This window comes from Mandrillus leucophaeus, unplaced genomic scaffold, assembly GCF_000951045.1.
Source record: "Mandrillus leucophaeus isolate KB7577 unplaced genomic scaffold, Mleu.le_1.0 Scaffold27, whole genome shotgun sequence".
Lineage (NCBI taxonomy): Eukaryota > Metazoa > Chordata > Mammalia > Primates > Cercopithecidae > Mandrillus > Mandrillus leucophaeus.
Window position 1 is genome coordinate 5,913,346 of NW_012102809.1, and position 15,427 is coordinate 5,928,772.

The 15,427-nt window shown below is 42.7% G+C and overlaps 1 protein-coding gene and 1 long non-coding RNA gene across 4 annotated transcripts in view; one reads left to right on the top strand and one right to left on the bottom strand.

The window, feature by feature from the left end:
• Positions 1-15,427, top strand: part of FARS2 (phenylalanyl-tRNA synthetase 2, mitochondrial) — a 547,898-nt gene that overhangs the window by 226,567 nt on the left and 305,904 nt on the right. The gene's annotated exons all lie outside the window — the stretch shown is intronic.
• LOC105542880 lies at positions 4,433-10,061 on the bottom strand. Its single transcript, XR_001006546.1, has 3 exons — positions 9,880-10,061; positions 8,945-9,016; positions 4,433-4,735 (listed from the first exon to the last, which is right to left on the bottom strand). It is a non-coding gene; the product is annotated as an uncharacterized LOC105542880 (long non-coding RNA).

Here is a 15,427-nt window from a genome sequence, read left to right on the forward strand (position 1 = left end):
GAGCATCATGTGGGCTCCCAAAAAGTTTTGGATTTTGAAGCATTTAAGATTTCAAGTTTTTCAGATTTGAGATACTCAGCCTGTACCAATTAATGATGAAAATACGGTCATCCCTTGGTATACATGTGGGACTGATTCCAGGACCCTCGAGTATGTCAAAATCTGCACATACTCAAGTCCTGCAGCTCCCTGAGGAACCGCGTATATGAAAAGTTGGCCCTCTGTATACATGGGTTTTGCATCTGCAAATTCTGTATTTTTGACCCACATTTGGTGGAAAACAATCCATGTAGAAGTGAACCTGTGTAGTTCCAGTCTTTGTGGTTCAAGCGTCAACTGTATGAGGCTACAGATGGTCCCTGCCCTCCTGCAGCTCACAGTCAGGCGGGAAATATGGTCAGGTAAATGTGTAGTCAGTATGTACTGACACATGCTGTGAGGAAGGCAGCACATTGCACTGTGGGAATAGTAGGAGGTGGCATCTAGTGTGACCTGGGGAAGTTTTCAGAAAGGCCTTCTACTCTGAGGTGTGAGGAATGAGTAAGGGTTAGTGGTAACAGGGAGTGGGGAAGGGGAAGTGTGATGTGGTCTGCAGGGGCGAACCAGTTTGGTAAGGGGCCAAGTGGTAGGCATTTGGGTTTGGGCTGGCCTTGGTCTCCTGCTCCAGCTCCCCAGTGCTGTTGTAGTGTGAGGGTCGCGGTGGCCATCAGTGAAGTATGGCTGGGTTCCAGTAACCCCTTATTTATGAATAGTGACAATTTCCTCTGATTTCCATGCATCATGAATAGTGTTCTTCTTTTGATGTTTTCCAGCCATTTAAAAAAGAAAAATTCATTCTTAGCTTGTAGGCCATACAAAAACCAGAGGGTTAGGGAGCCAGACTTGGCGTGCAGGATGTAGTGTGCTGCCTCTTAGTCCAGGCGCAAGGAACAGCCTGTTCAAAGGTTAAGGCGAGAGAAGCACACAGGGGTTTCTCTGAGAGCCTCTTCTTATGGGTCTCCTTGCCTCCAGGGTCTCCCTCCTCCAATCTGCCCTATGTGGAATCCCTGGATACATCGCCTTGGGCTACCTCTTTCATTATTGCTGTGCCTCTCTGGATAATCTTCTGTGATTCTTCATGAAGGTATTCAGGGTCCTCCCCTGATTTTCTGCTTTGTTTACCTCCGCTTCCTTTCATGAAGATTTGGGGAAAATCCTGCTCCACGGACAGGAATCTGTGTTTTAGATATGATTGGAGGTGCTGTAAACACTTCGGGGCTTTCTAAGCCGCTGCTCATTCCTGTGTATGCACACATAGTTTGCTTTCATTGTGAACTTTTTGTGTATTTCCTAGAAAAGTTACTTTGGGATTAATTTACATATAAAAGTCCTATATTTTCATCTTATTTTTATCCTGCCACTTCAGGTATAGGGAAACAAATGAAGAAGTCTTCAAATGTTGACTTCTAAGGCTTTATTACCTCAGACAGCTTCATTATGTTTGTGGAAATCTAGTGTGCTTTGAAGGAATTAATCTAGCCTTACTTGCAATCTGTATGTGTTTACATAGAATGAACAAACATTGCATTACGTTTCATGAAAATTCAATTATTCCTGTCTCCAGGAAACATGCTCTGCTTAGTATTTAATTCTCAAGTATGCCAAGGTGATGGTTCTCGAACTGTCGTAGGAATTGGGGAGTTGGGGTTCACTGCTTATTTCCATAATCAATGGAGAAATGTCCAGTGGAGACTTTTTATCACTAAGGTCCTCATGTAACCCATGTCTGAGGTTACAGGGGACACTGGGGATGTCAGTCTCGGTGGCATAGGGCTAATGTAAAATCCTCTCTAGATTTTTGTTAGAATTAAGAGAAGTAACATTTAAGGATGATACTCTACATAATTAATCTTTTCTTTTGGAATTTATTATGCTTATGTATGGTTTATTCAGCAGGCATTTTCTGAGATGCTGTTATTAATGGGGTACAGCAAGAGAAGGAAGGGGTGACAATCAGCTGGTATTAGTGTCTGTTGTGATTGGTTGGACCCTACTTAACTGGCAAGGATCAGTTTAAATGCTCTTTTATTCTTGAAACAGTTCTTGAGAAGTCCAACAACTCATCTCCCGCTGTGTCGTTATTGCAGTGAAGTGATTATTTTATGGAAACACCTATCACATGTCATCACCATGTCTTTTATAGTTACATGATAGTTACTAAGTGTATCCTTTTCTGCCACAAGAGTCTAACCTCCTTGAAGGTAGGACCATGCTTAATTTCTACTGGTTAGTGGCTGCAGTATTATACTGAAGAAACGGTAAGTGGGGTTTCAGCAGGCCGAGTTGTGGAGGAGACGGTTTGGGATCCAGAGTGGCCTAAGGGAATGATTTGAGTCAGGCCAGGAGCGTGAGTTTACTTGGAGTCTTTGCGGAGTGAGGTGTAGGTGGGTATAGCACAGTACTACGAACTGAGAATGGATCAGACATGTAGCTTGGGGGCTACACCAGGACGCACAGAGGCCATGCTTAAGGGTTTGGAATGGGGCACCATTGAGAGTTTCTAAACAGAAATCACATGGTGAGGTCCACATGGCCTCTCAGGGCCTTCCTGCCCTGGCCTTTGCCTGCCTCCTTGCTTTCTCTTCCACTCTTGCCTGAGGGTACTGCGTGCTCCAAGGAGCTCTTGAATGTGCCATGCACCTGCTCTGTTCAGCATTTCCCAAAGGGACCCTTGGCAGTCCTCATGCTCGTTTTTCAAACCATGCCATCTCCTTGCCTCCAGGGTCTCCCTCCTCCAATCTGCCCTATGTGGAATCCCTGGATACATCGCCCTGGGCTACCTCTTTCATTATTGCTGTGCCTCTCTGGATAATCTTCTGTGATTCTTCATGAAGGTATTCAGGGTCCTCCCCTGATTTTCTGCTTTGTTTACCTCCGCTTCCTTTCATGAAGATTTGGGGAAAATCCTGCTCCACGGACAGGAATCTGTGTTTTAGATACGATTGGAGGTGCTGTAAACACTTCGGGGCTTTCTAAGCCACTGCTCATTCCTGTGTATGCACACATAGTTTGCTTTCATTGTGAACTTTTTGTGTATTTCCTAGAAAAGTTACTTTGGGATTAATTTACATATAAAAGTCCTATATTTTCATCTTATTTTTATCCTGCCACTTCAGGTATAGGGAAACAAATGAAGAAGTCTTCAAATGTTGACTTCTAAGGCTTTATTACCTCAGACAGCTTCATTATGTTTGTGGAAATCTAGTGTGCTTTGAAGGAATTAATCTAGCCTTACTTGCAATCTGTATGTGTTTACATAGAATGAACAAACATTGCATTACGTTTCATGAAAATTCAATTATTCCTGTCTCCAGGAAACATGCTCTGCTTAGTATTTAATTCTCAAGTATGCCAAGGTGATGGTTCTCGAACTGTCGTAGGAATTGGGGAGTTGGGGTTCACTGCTTATTTCCATAATCAATGGAGAAATGTCCAGTGGAGACTTTTTATCACTAAGGTCCTCATGTAACCCATGTCTGAGGTTACAGGGGACACTGGGGATGTCAGTCTCGGTGGCATAGGGCTAATGTAAAATCCTCTCTAGATTTTTGTTAGAATTAAGAGAAGTAACATTTAAGGATGATACTCTACATAATTAATCTTTTCTTTTGGAATTTATTATGCTTATGTATGGTTTATTCAGCAGGCATTTTCTGAGATGCTGTTATTAATGGGGTACAGCAAGAGAAGGAAGGGGTGACAATCAGCTGGTATTAGTGTCTGTTGTGATTGGTTGGACCCTACTTAACTGGCAAGGATCAGTTTAAATGCTCTTTTATTCTTGAAACAGTTCTTGAGAAGTCCAACAACTCATCTCCCGCTGTGTCGTTATTGCAGTGAAGTGATTATTTTATGGAAACACCTATCACATGTCATCACCATGTCTTTTATAGTTACATGATAGTTACTAAGTGTATCCTTTTCTGCCACAAGAGTCTAACCTCCTTGAAGGTAGGACCATGCTTAATTTCTACTGGTTAGTGGCTGCAGTATTATACTGAAGAAACGGTAAGTGGGGTTTCAGCAGGCCGAGTTGTGGAGGAGACGGTTTGGGATCCAGAGTGGCCTAAGGGAATGATTTGAGTCAGGCCAGGAGCGTGAGTTTACTTGGAGTCTTTGCGGAGTGAGGTGTAGGTGGGTATAGCACAGTACTACGAACTGAGAATGGATCAGACATGTAGCTTGGGGGCTACACCAGGACGCACAGAGGCCATGCTTAAGGGTTTGGAATGGGGCACCATTGAGAGTTTCTAAACAGAAATCACATGGTGAGGTCCACATGGCCTTTCAGGGCCTTCCTGCCCTGGCCTTTGCCTGCCTCCTTGCTTTCTCTTCCACTCTTGCCTGAGGGTACTGCGTGCTCCAAGGAGCTCTTGAATGTGCCATGCACCTGCTCTGTTCAGCATTTCCCAAAGGGACCCTTGGCAGTCCTCATGCTCGTTTTTCAAACCATGCCATGGTTTATTGCCCTGCCTTTGCACCGTTCACTGGCTATTTAAGGGAAGAGGCTGGGTCTCTTTATTTCTTTGTCACCAGGGCTTCACGCACACCTAATCTTTAGTGGGTGCTTAGTAGATATTTATTGAATGTTTGGATGGGTGAATGCATTTTGGCACAAAACCTTCACTTCTGGGCTGGAAGATAGATTGGATGGAGCAGAGATGGGAGGCAGTGAGACCAAGCAGGGGTGTCATACCTGGGGGAGAAACATTGAGCCTGTGAATTACAGCTGTAGCAGTAGAAATTCAAGGGGGAAAATAGATTCTAGAGACCTGGGCAAGTAGAACTGACAGGACCCAGTGATCAGTGGATAAAATGGATGCTATGAAGAGCTAAGGGAAGTGGAAAAGTTAAAGACAGGCACCTGAAGCCCGCCTAATCATGTCATTAGATGTTTTGCAGGGTGCGCAGTGGGCGAAAGTGGGGGTATGGGATGGGAGTGGAGACCGTTCTATGTAGGTCTGTTTGAGAATCAGCTTATTGAGGATTATTGCCTTGGTTTGAAAAACTCCACTACCAAAGGCTGCACAGCATAGTAAATTGTGGAGCACTAAAGCATCCTTCGCTTAACTATTCAATTTATTTATAAATTTAGCTGCAACATAGTTCTATAAAGGATATGAGATAGTGGCATATGTAGATATAGATGTATCTGGAGAAAACAAAAACCAAGGGGCAAAAGGTAAAAGGAAAATAAGAATGTAAAAATGGCAAAGCTGGGGTGAGGTTGCATGAAGAAATACACATTTCTGTCAGTTACCACAAAAAAGCACAGATTTGGATTTCAGCTGCCTAATGGTAAAAGGAAGGAGGGAAACATAATTAATTAATACTATCTACAGTGTCTGCAAGATAAAATCATGCTCATTCTTTTTCAGAGAAAGCACAATATTCTTGACAGAGAAAGCTGAGAAAAAAATTTCCCCTCATGTATGAGGCGGAATGTGTTCCAAACAATTGAATTTCAAAATGAGCTTTCTGACATTCCTTAGTCTCTTCTTACTAGTATAATAGGATTTGATTTGCTCCGTTTAACATATGATGAAGTTAATTGTGAAAGATCTCTAGAATCCAAATCTGCCAATTATTTCCAAAACTCTATTTTTTCTCTTTTACACCAATTGTTCTATTGGTGAGTCAATACTTGCAGCTCCTGTGTGTGTGGTAGGTTGCCAGGTGCCCCAGATGGTACCAAGGTATGTAGGAATTTTTGAAGGAGCTCACCGTGCCAGTGGGTAGTCTAGGCATAAACACATGGAAAGTATGTTAAATGCAAGAGTTGAATAATGAGAAACCGTACAGGAGAGCCCACAAAGCTGTGCCCGATTTACTGCTATGTACCTGCTTAGACACCAGGTGGGGTCTGTGAATTCAAAAGACGCCAAGACCAGTGTGGGCTGGAGGAGCCAAGGGAGGTTTCACAAGGCGGGATGCTTTTGATAATAGCACCAATATTATTATTATTGTTTAGCTTATATACTAAATTAAAAAGTTGATTATTTTGACATTTTTTTTGGACTGTTGTTGTTTTTTTTTTTTTTTAAAGCATTATGCCTAGTACTTTTATCAATGCCATTTGGGGTTACTAAGTTCTCCCTCCAGTTTTTTTTTAGACCCATGGACATGCCTTTCTGCTGTCACTCGTGAATGCTATCAAATAATCCCTACATCCTAATTTACATGCCTTTCTGCTGTCACTTGTGAATGCTATCAAATAATCCCTACATCCTAATTTATATGTGCTTATGTCAAACTGCTTGTACTGTTCTGAAACTATCAACACTTGTTTCTTTAAATTTATTTATTTATTTATTTATTTATTTAGAGAGGGAGTCTCGCTCTGTTGCCCAGGCTGGAGTGCAGTGGCATGATCTCTGCTCACCGCAACCTCCGCCTCCTGAATTCAAGCAATTCTTCTGCCTCAGCTTCCCCCTGAGTAGCTGGGATTATAGGTGCGTGCTACCACATCTGGCTAATTTTTTGTGTTTTTAGTAGATATGGGGTTTCACCATGTTAGCCAGCCAGGATGGTCTCCATCTCCTGACCTCGTGACCCACCCGCCTCAGCCTCTCAAAGTGTTGGGATTACAGGCGCGAGCCACCGAGCCCGATCTTGTTTTTTAAGGAATAATCTTTTAGCAGTCAACTCTCGGTCCCGATAATCTCTGTATAATCTCTGGATTCTCATTGCTGTGAGGGTAAAGGTCCAAATCTGTAGTGACTGTGTCCTCTGAGGAAAAGCCTGCTCTGCTCTCTTCTGACCAGCTCTCTGGCCATGCAGAGCCGCCTTCACCGTCATTGCAGCTGAGCAAGCCTTTTGGTTCTCCCTTCCTTTGCTGGGACTGCCTGGGCACATCTGATGACCCTGTGACCCGCTCCAGTAGCATCTGCATATCTACTTCACGGCAAGCATCACCACTGTAGTAAACCAATTGTGATGCTATCTTTATTTAATGTCACTGATTCTGACTTCCCCTTCCCAGGACTGCAAGTGCCATGAGGACAAAGACCTTGTTGGTCGTAGACTGCTGACCCTCCAGCATCTAGCACGATACCTGGCACAGAGCTGGTGGTCACGTGTACTTGTTTTTGATGTCATTGGGAGGAGATTTCCTTTTCCGGTTTTCATTCAAAACCATCTTGGTTATTGCTTATTTGTTTCTTACCCTGCAGATGGTTACCAAGCAGCTTTTTGATTTTTAAATCTTTGCAGAAGATTCCAAAAAGCCCCTCCGAAGATCACACAAGCCTCTATTTTATTGCCTTTCAAAATATATACACTTTTATTGCCAAGGGAAAATTTTTGAAGCTTGGGTATGCGTTAGTCTCCAGGGAACCAGCAGGGAAGGCCAGATTGTGAGTGTTAGTGGAGTAATGTCTGATGTCGTTTACCGAGCAGTTTCAAAGCAGAGTAATGGAGGTAACCTCAGCAATTCTACACAGCAGCATTGAAAACGCACAGAGTGTTGCTTTCATTTCATTGACCTGAAATCAGCTTGTTTCGCCCATCCTACTTCTAATTTGTTTTTATTGCCTTAATATTCTGTGTCATGGAGGTTCTAAACATCTTTAGAATAAAATTCTTTGGAGATCTATAAACTGCTGCTTTCTAATTTCATTGCTCTTAATTATAGGTCATTGAAAGTGCAAAAAACAGAAGTAATGCAGGGTAGTAGAAACAGCATCAGGAGGCCTGGACAATAGTTTTTAACTAACTTATTACTGCCTGGCTGACTGTTTGCCCTAGAGGAATCCTTTGACATCTCTGAGCCTCAGTTTCTCATCTATAAAAGGAAGCTATTAGAAATGGTATTTAAGATTATTTATTATCTCAGTTTATACTCCCTCCATGCATCAAGCTTCATTTGTTCACTTAACAAGGCCGGGTGCGGTGGCTTGTGCCTGTAATCCCAGCACGTTGGGAGGCCAAGGCAAGCAAATTGCTTGAGCCCAGGAGTACAAGACCAGCCAGGGAACATGGTGAAACCCCGTCTCTCCAAAATTACAAAAATTAGCTAGGCACAGTAGCGTGCATCTGTAGTCCAGCTACTTGGAGGGCTGAGGCAGGAGGATTGCTTGAGCACGGAGGTCGAGGCTGCAGTGAACTGTGATTGTGCCATTGCATTCCAGCCTGAGTGACAGAGCAAGACCCTGTCTCAAAAAAAAAAAAACAAAACCCAAAAAGCAAAAAAAAGAAACAAATATTTATTACATGCCGACTATGTGCCAGGTACTCTCCCAGGTGCTTGAGATACAGCAAAGTGCAAACAAAGCAGTGTTCTTGTCCTCCTACAGCTTGCATTCACTCAGCATTTGAAGGGCCTACTATTTAGTCCCAATTTATGAAAGGTTCTGTGTGATTAAAGGCTGTGGCTGGAGAATATGTTGAGTAAAGAGATGGGCAGGGTTGGTCAGGCACAGTGGCTTATGCCTGTAAGCCAACACTTTGGGAGGCCAAGGCAGGTAGATCATGAGTTCAGGAGTTCGAGACCAGCCTGGCCAACATGGTGAAACCCCATCTCTACTAAAAACACAAAAAATTAACCAGGCATGGTGGTGCACGCCTGTAAGCCCAGCCTCAGGAGGCTGAGGCAGGAGAATTGCTTGAACCTGAGAGGCAGAGGTTGCAGTGAGCCGAGAAAGCATTACTGTACTCCAGCCTGGGCGACAGAGTGAGACCTCTGTCTCAAAATAAACAAACAAACAAACAAACAAATAAATAAATAAAAGAGATGGGCAGGGTCATTAGCAGGCAGGATTGAAAAGTGAGGCTCCATCTTGCCTTGGCTGGTGAAAATGGCTCCCCCAGGGCATGGCCCCCCGAACGGTCCACAGGAGGAAAGCATACTCCTGTCCAGCTACCAAAACAATAGCAGGGAAGGGGAGGCCGAGGGTAGCCCACTTACCTTGCCTTGGTAAGCGTCTCCCTGCTGTTGGATTTAGCTTCCAGTTGTGTCATTTCAAATGCCCGTGATTCTCTACCGTGTGCAAGACAAGAGCATGAACACTTGCTTTTCCAGCGAGGCCCCGAGCCACCCTCCTCCCTTTCCCTTACACATGTCCAAGTCAGTGGGCGAGCTGGCAGCCCGGTGTCTGCAGCACATGGGGTGCCCCCTGTCTCATCTGCAGGCCATTGTGTGTGTGTTCACAGTTCAGAAGCTGACTCACTATCTCTGCCTGCCAACATCCTCCACCACCCCCACTCCCACCCCTATGGTCAGGGGGCATAGGTATTGAATGGCAGTGCCATCAGAGCTGAACGGCGCCTTCTCACCCAATTCTCGGCCTAGGATCAGAGATTATTTCTTCCTCCCTGAGTCTCTCAGTCCCTGCTGCACCATCCACAACTGTGGGGGAAGGGCCGACAGACTTTTTAAACTTTCTTTCCGTGCCTATCACAATACCTGGCACATACCAGATCCCCTGAAATTGTTTGTTGAGCAGACTGTTATCATAATCTCCTGTGATATTTACTACATTTTACCTTTTGGCATGGTTATTTGAGAATTTTTTAAACTTTCTAGGTCTGAGCTCTTTGATAGCAGGGCCTGTGTTTTATTTATTTTTTAATCTCCTGAAGTACCTGGTTCTTGGACTCCATGAATATTTAATAGCCTGAAATAAACAGAATTTAATTCCTGGATAGTTGAATTTGAGAGGTGGAAATGATCATATGGTTTTTATTTCTGTTTGTCTCAGGGGAAACTGAGTCAAAGAAAAATAAATAACTCACAAGCTGATGTGTCAACCAAGGCTAAAAATCCAGAGAGAAAACCAGCAGTAAAAGAGCATTGTAATATTAGAAAGCTTCCAGATCTCTGCCTTCAGGAGTGTTTCCTACCTGTCACACAAAGATCTGTCATACAAACTATGCTTTGTTTGCTGGAAAGCCTCCTGAAGCTGAATGGGTTTACTTTGGCATCAGTGGAGGCCATGATTGAGGGTGGAGATGAGACATTGGATCGCTCTTGTGTGGCTTCCGCATGGCCGTCGTGGTTCCTCTGCCCAGCCCTCTCCTGCGAGGGACTTGATCAGCTCCAGGGCGCAGCTTGTGCGTCTGCGCCCATGGCCAAGTCCCTTTGGCTCCCTTCCCCTTGGCTCTGGTTTGGCCTGACTCTGCCTTCTGCTCCTCAGGTCTGTCTAGGTTTAGTCCTATGTAATCATTTGCAGCAAAGCCTGCCCATGACTGGAAATGCAATCCTGGCTTGGCAGGAAAGGGGTTTGTGCAAGAGCTGGCTGTACCTGTGTCTGAAACACCTGAGGCCCTCCCAGGCCTAGGGATGCAAGAAGCCTGGGTTGGCAAAACTGGCCTTCCTGCCAGGGCTGAGGAGCACTGGAGCCCTAGAAGGAGGCTGCTGTCCAGCCCCTTGGCCAGCCAGGGCAAGGGCCTCTGTAGTCAGACATGAATTCACAAATGGGAAGAGCAGGAGGTGACTCAGATACACCTCCCCCATAACTGCTAATAATAGTGAATTATTAAGAACATAAAATCAGGATCTTGTTTCCCACATAGAGATCAGGCCCATCAGCCCTGAGTGGTTATATAATCCACCTCGCACACGTGGATAATATTGAGACTGGCACTTCCAAGCAGAAGCCTGCTAAATAAGGACATGTTTATTGTTTCTTCTACCTCATCAAAATGTCTGTTTCTTATTCCTAAGAATGGCAGGGAGTAAAGGATTATTTATTTCCCTTGATATTTTTCATTTCAAGAATCAACATGGGCAGATTTACAGTGTTCACAAACATGCTGGTAGCAATTTGATTGCAGGAAGAATGAAATTTTGCTCAGGCAAGTGCAAATTTGTCTGTTGTGGTGAGAATGGCTATCCATGCCTGTATAAATGGTGCTATTCTACCCTGAAGATACATTTTAACAAGGATGGTGGTAATAGTTTTTATTCTTTTGTTCTCTCAGATGCATTCCATTAAAATTAAAGCCTGAAATATATTAACTTGATGAAATGGATTTGTTTCTACTTGATGTGTTGCTTTGTGAAACTTTAGCATTGTCTCATCACCCACAATGTTCAACAGAACTGCTGACACTGGTCCACGTGGCCGGCATGGAGGGAACCATGATTCCTCTGAGAGCAGTCTAATAATCCGTTTCTTGGACCTGCTTAATTCCAAGAAAAACAAATTAGTTTAATATATTTCTAGAAATGGAAACTCTTGGATACATCAGAAACAAATTTGAATTTAGGCAATCTAATTAACCTTTAGCTCAAAACGTCGGTATTTTCACAACTCTTTTAGACAGAGATCATTGTTAGTGGTTGCTTCAAACTTTTTTTCTTCAGATCTTTGATCTCTAAAAAGCAGTTTATGATTTTATTTTGACCCTAGTATGCTGGGATGTCTTCTTGACATGATTTTCTTGCATTGCTCTGGCTCCACTTTTATGGGAACTTCTTTCCTTTTCTCTTTTGTGCTCTTGGCTCACAGTGGCCCAGCCCGCTTTGTGCACGGTGGTGGAGTGTGCTCTGGTTGCCTCTGCCCAGGTTGGTGTGCCCAGAGCGGGAGGGACGCTGTTTTGACCACAGCACTTTGGCCTTAGAATGATGCAGAGAATCCATGTCACTGCCTGTTCTTCTTTCTTTACTCTTTTAAAAAAATACTTCTATTCCTTCTATTAAAGTTTACTCACTTTCTGGCTTAAGGAGTCAAATCGTTCTGCAAGGTTTAGTACCAAGCCCCAGCAGTCTCCTGTACACGTTTCCCTCTTCCCCGACTCTCTCCACCTTCCTGTTTCTTCCTCCCTAGAGGCTGCCAGTTTCAACCCTTTGACATCTGAGTCTTTGGAATCATTCTCTGTATCTCTAAGTAACATGTTCATATTGCTGCTTCTTGATTTCTTTACGTTTTAAATATTCCCCTTTGACCATGCAATGTGAAATATGAGGACTTAGCCATGTCTCCCCTACCCTAACACCAAACCAACCAAAAGGCAGCCTTTTCATTCTTCTAACTTCTCTGCAGTTAGAGCATATTTTGGGATAGATCGGTGCTCTGCATTAGGTTATGTTGACTGATGCTATCCACTGGTGAAATATTTAGTAAACTGTAATTACCTTTTCTCTTTCACATAACTTTTTCTTCAGTCTTTTTTTTTTTTTTGTCTGCTTAGTTTTCTGTATGCTTTTCAGTAATGCAAACGCACACTGTCTGCAAATGGCCTGAACTGACTCTCAATACATTCACATACATCACTCTTTTGGTTTGATCTTTTGGAGATGTCTGTCCCAGAGCCTCTGACCTGCCCCTACCTAGGCAGGCTGTTCTTTTATCACATAGGTGTACTGCTTCCTGTGTCTTCCTGTGTATTATGTTTTTCAGGGGTTCAGTTGGAGGGCCAGAAACCACACGAGCTATTTTAAACAGAAAGAGACTTAAAACAGAGATTAGGTGCTTTCTAAATTATTGGAAGGGCTGGAGGAGTGGGCTTGAGACTAGGTTTCCAGCAATGCCCCAAAACCACACAGTTGCCCTGGCCTGCCAGGGGTGTTGCTTTATCTACCGCATTAGGATGGGAGGGAGTCAGGAGGCCGCCTCTGTGACTATTCACTTCAAGAACATTCTGCTGTAGCTGCAGTCCAAGGATCAGAACCTTACATTGCAGCTACTGCCTCTTGATACCCATGAAGCTGGTGACTGACTGCTGGAGTACTTACAGAACAGTCCAGTAGCCCTCTACATGCTGATCAGGAGGGAGAGCCAAGCTTCAGAACGATGGCCTCCACCTTCACTTCTCGAGTCTTACTTGAGTACATCTAATTGGAAAAAACCTGATTTACTCAAGGAACTCAGTTGTCAGAAAGGCCAGAAAATGTGGTGTTTAGCTTTCTGGGTTCTGTAGTACAGAAAGGCAGATGGGAGTGGAAGTGAATGCTGAGTGCCGTTCCACCGTGCACACCACACCAGGGCACTCTCTGTGTGTGTGTGTGTGTGTGTGTGTGTGTGTGTGTGTGAGAGATTATGGGCTTGTTTTGATGGACTGCAGACATTTTAATATCTTTTTTTTTTTTTTTTTGAGTCACGGTCTCACTCTGTCACTTAAGTTGGAATGCAATGGCACGATCTCAGCTCGCTGGAACCTTTGCTTCTCAGGCTCAATCGGTCCTCCCATCTCAGCCTCCCGAGTAGCTGGGACTACCAGCAAGCACCACCCGGCCTGGCTACTTTTTTCGTATTTTTAGTAGAGATGGAGTCTCACTACATTGCCCAGGCTGGTCTTGAACACCTGAGCTCAGGTGATCCACCCACCTTGGCCTCCCCAAGTGCAGAGATTACAGGCATGAGCCACCATGCCTGGCCCAGACATTTTAATTTCTGATCATTTATTTTTAGCCAGTTTTTCTCCCTGGGACTTAAAATTTTTTGAATAGCTTATTGAGGAAAAATGTAGGTAATTGTTCAAGGATTATTTAGTAAATTTATAGAGTTTTCCAGCCACCATCACAATCAACCCCAAAAAGTTTCCTCACGCCCATGTGCAGCCAGTCATTACTCTCTCCCAGCCCCAGGCAGCCACCTGTTCTACTGCCTTTTTTGAGAGAGGGTCTCACTGCTGTTGCCCAGACAGGAGTGCAGTGGCGCGATCCACTGTCCTACTTTCTGTCTCTATAGATTTGTCTTTTCTTGACATTTTAGGTAAATGGAATCATTTGCCTAAATCATTTACCTGCAATATGTAGTCTTTGGCATGTGGAGTTTTTCACTTAGCACAGTGTTTGATGCATGTCTCAGCAGTTTGTTCTTTACTATCGTTGAATAGTATTGTACACATTTTATTTATCCATTTACCCAGTCAGTGGGCATTTGGATCCTTTACAGTTTTTGTCTGTAATGGATAAAGATGCTATAAACAGTCACATACAGGTCTTTATGTGGCTATATGATTTCATTTCTTTGGGGTAGGCACCCAGGAGTAGAATTGCTGGATTGTATAGTAAGCTTATGATTGACTTTTAAAGAAACTGCTGAACTTTTTCTAAAGTGTCTGTACATGAGCAATATATGAGGGTTCTAGTTTCTCTACATCTTCACCAACACTTTGTATTATCTGACTTCTTGAAAATAGGTGTCCCAGCGAGTATGTATCTCATTAGTTTTACTTTACATTTTCCTCTTGAATAATCATGTTAAGCATCTTTTCATATGCTTAGTAGCCATTTGCATATATTTTCTAATGAAATGCCTATTCAGATATTGTGCCCAGTTTTAATTGGATTATTTGTCTCATTATTCAGTTGTAAGAGTTCTTTATGTATTCTAGATATAAGATCTTTATTATATGTATGATTGCTTATATTATCTTGTAGTCTGTGGTTTGTCTTTTTATTTTCTTAGTGGTATCTTTTGAAATTTTAAATTTTAATGAAATCTAATTCATCTATTTTTTTATGGATTATGATTTTCGTGTTGTACCTAAGAAATATTTGACTAACCCAAGTCACATAGATTCTCCCATGTATTTTCTTCTAGAAGTTTATTATTTTATCTCCTGCATTGTGGTATATTTTCCATTTTGATTTAAGTTTTGTGTGTGACATAAGGAAAGGTTCTAAAATTCATCTTTTTGAATGTGTATATCCATTTGTTTAGAACCATTTGTTGAGAAAACTAGTCCTTCCCAATTGAATTGCCTTGGTATCTTGGTTGAAAATCTGTATATAGTACCATGCAGTCTTGACTATTGAAGCTTTAGAATCTATTTAAAATCGGTTAGTGTTAAGTTCTCAAACTGTTCTTTTTTCAAAATTATTTTGGCTATTCTACTGCCTTTGTATTAGAATAGCAGTTTTGTCAACCTCACAAAAAAAGTCTGTTGGAATTTTAATAGGAATTTCATTGAATCTGTAGATCATTTAGAGAAAATTGCCATCTCAATAGTATTGAGTAAGGATGGAATTTATATTTATATCAGAACTTGGCAAACTTTTTTTCTGAAAGGGCTAGGTAGTAAAGAATTGTTTTCATAAACCCTGCAGTCTCTGCCACAGCTACTCAACTCCGCTATTGTGGTGAGAAAGTAGTGTGGACAATGAGCTGTGTTCCAGTGACTATTTACCAAAGCTGGAGGCCGGACCCTGGGCCTCTGACTTGATCATCTTTAGTTCCTTTCAGCAGTGTTTTATTTAGAGTACAAATCTTGCACTTATTTAATGAAATTTATTTCTAAGTATTTTATTCTTCTTAACAGTATTGTGAATGGGATTGCTTTTTAAATTTCATTTTCAGACTGTTTATTCCTAGTACATACAAATATGATTGATTTTCATATGATGATCTTGTATCCTGTGACCTTGCTAAAATTGTTTATTAGTTCTAGGAGGTTTTGTGGATTCTCAGGACTTTTCAGGAACCTTTTCTTTGTCCTTGTG